The sequence below is a fragment of the Grammomys surdaster genome, unplaced genomic scaffold (assembly GCF_004785775.1).
Source record: "Grammomys surdaster isolate TR1022 unplaced genomic scaffold, NIH_TR_1.0 271, whole genome shotgun sequence".
Taxonomy (NCBI): domain Eukaryota; kingdom Metazoa; phylum Chordata; class Mammalia; order Rodentia; family Muridae; genus Grammomys; species Grammomys surdaster.
The window spans coordinates 5,110,418-5,113,277 of NW_021604712.1; the positions used below are offsets into that span (position 1 = coordinate 5,110,418).

The following is a 2,860-nucleotide window of genomic DNA, read 5'->3' on the forward strand; positions in this document are numbered from 1 at the left end:
ATACATACATACATACATACATACATACATACATACATACATACATACAGACAGAAAGACATTTAAAAATATATATGTAGTTTAGGGTCTCCATTTTGTTGATCAAACCCTAGGGATGAAACAGTAGCTCTTCAGTAACTGAAGAACACTGAACTGTACATTCTTTAAAAGATTAGACATCTTTTATTTGACTTCAACTTATATAGGAAATACAGATTTTTGCAAGATAATACATGATTTTGAAAGCCATTAAATTAACCAAAATCACTTGTTTGGGGGGGGGGTCAATGGATAAATAAACTAAGTCTTTATCACCAGAGAAGACTATCAAAAACAAAAAACAAACAAACAAATAACTTTAAAAATCCCCCCCCCCCCAGTGCTGAAATATCAAGGCATTACATTCTTTTGAGTGTTTGGAAATATAACCAACAACAAGAAACTATGCAACAGAATAGTGCAGCATCACTGAGACTAAATAAGTTAACATATAATAGGCAAAGATACAGGCTGTCTTAATTTTTTAACTTCTCGCCTTTGACATTTGACATATGAGGTGATGTGGGCCTGTCAAGAAATATCCTGGGTGACACCTGTCACTGAAATCAATATTTCTTTCCTTTAATGGTTTCAGTTTTACTTTGAATGTGGAAAGGGCAGCATCTCAATCAGTTTACTATAGTCATATATTTAGGAATCTCTTAAATAAAATTAACCAATGTATAATAAATTCTAATGGATGGGTAGGGAAATGACTGTACTCCTACCTTGTACTCCAAATAACAAGGCTAATGCAACTTGTTTTCAAACAATGAAGTTTTCAAACCCTCAAGATAATACTTTCCATAACCAAGAAACTAAATGCGATATTTTTTTTTAAAAAAATCGCTTTTACATTCTGTACAGGATTTATTTTTTTAACATGTACCTACTCATTTTCAAGGAAGCAGCCTTTGAAGAGGACAAATGAAGCTGATAAGGTAAGTACCTGAATTTCTCTAGATTAATACATAATATTCCTGTATATCATGGCAGCATATCAATTTTTGGCTATCAACTTATTCTCAAGTTATATCTTTATACTGAAAGTAGGGTTGGTAAATGTCCTAAAACAAACAAACAAACAAACAAACAAACAAACATATAAAAAAAGAAAACCAGTGAATCCACACATTCTATTTCTCCTTCTAAAGTTAACTTTGAGTGAGTAGTTAGAGGAATTTAAACAGAATTTGTTGTGCTGCTGGTATTTGCCTGAAGTTCACTCATGCAGCTAATTAACAATATTAATTTTTCTGGATATTTTCCTTTCTAACACCTTCATGTAGCATTTGATACCATCAATTAGTATTTTTTTTTACATAGTAAAAATTAACTCTTGTTTTAAAGATTTCATTACAGGCTTTTAAGAATGAAAACATACAGCATCCCAAACATTACTCTTGACTTTCTCCAGGTCTAAATAAGAACTGCTGTTCACATGATCTCAGATGACTTTGGAACTTTCTCAGCAGGAGTTAACTTGTAGTGTAATGTTAATATTAAGATCATAAATAACTCATACCAGACTTGGTATGGGCAGTGCCATCATATATAGTCCAGTATTTAAGATTTAAGTCATCAATGAGCTGGAAAGTACACGTACACACACACACACACACACACACACACACACATACACACACAATGTGTGTTCCTGTACACAACATTACATAGCCTTGAATTTTAAAATAAATATATCAGGCAAAAGATATTCACTGTTTGCTTAAATACCCTGCCAAAGCTACCAACTAGAATTTGAAGCTTGCACTTTAAAGTGTCTTTCTGTGATTTTGCAAGCCATAATAGCATTACCCTGGCTGAGTTGCTTCTGCTTGTCTTCCAGCACTGGTGATTCCAGAGAGCTCATTCAGAAGTCTTTTTGCACTGCCTCTGCCAGCCTCCAGGACTGTGCACATGAGTGACAGCCTCTATCTAGTGTTTGAGTATATGAACCTTTAATCCATCAAGATGCTTCTAAAACTGAGAGAGTACCTCCACCGTGTGCATATACCTTCCTGCACAAACCCATCATCTTGGGACCCACAGAAATGCCACCACATTTGAAGCCAGCCGAATATATTTTCCTAATCTCATCCAGACTTTATGGCTATAATTTGGCTGCTGCCACAATTTTAAATTAGCTTTTGCTTCAATGAAAGAAGGTAAACCATGTCTTGGGATTTGTGTGTGTGTTTTTTTTTAATCACTCACACAATAATCATATATACATATGTATGTTATAATAATATACAAATTGTAAAATATTGTTAAAGTGATTTGGGTGATCTTAAACAGGGGAGGGGGAATTTACTCCATCCTATTTTCTTATTCCCCAAAGTCCAACTTCCTGGAGTATGCCTTGATAGATGAGTCTGCTGTCTTTGAATAGAAACCCCTGCTTGCAGGGGGTTGGAGTGAAGATGCTGGGGCGTAAGTGAAGGGGAACGTGCTCTCAAACCCTTACAGCTGAAGTGCATTTGTTCTCACTTCTTTTCTCTCTTTCCCTCCCTGGCTGTTTCCATTTCTCCTCCCCCCCCTCCTCCTCCTCTTCTTCTCCCTCCTCCTCCTCTTCTTCTCCCTCCTCCTCCTCTTCTTCTCTCTCCTCCTCCTCCTCCTCCTCCTCTTCCTCCTCCTCCTCCTCCTCCTCCTCCTCCTCCTCCTCCTCTTCTTCCATATCCTTCCTTTCATCTCTTCTTAAATCAATTTTGGGAAGTTTAGTGTAGTTAAACTTCACTCTGTAGCCAAGACCAAGAAGGGTTAATGGAGTCTAAGCGGACACTCCTCCAGGTCAGCGGTGGTGCTAGCTCCCAGCGCTAGA

At 36.9% G+C, this 2,860-nt stretch overlaps 1 long non-coding RNA gene across 1 annotated transcript in view; it reads left to right on the top strand.

Moving 5' to 3' along the window:
- LOC114628727 overlaps nt 1-2,214 on the top strand; it is a 3,473-nt gene extending 1,259 nt beyond the window's left edge. Inside the window, exons 2-3 of the long non-coding RNA XR_003712526.1 lie at nt 944-980; nt 1,886-2,214. This is a non-coding gene — a long non-coding RNA (uncharacterized LOC114628727). The remainder of the gene's footprint in view (nt 1-943; nt 981-1,885) is intronic.
- Nucleotides 2,215-2,860: the final 646 nt, after the last annotated feature.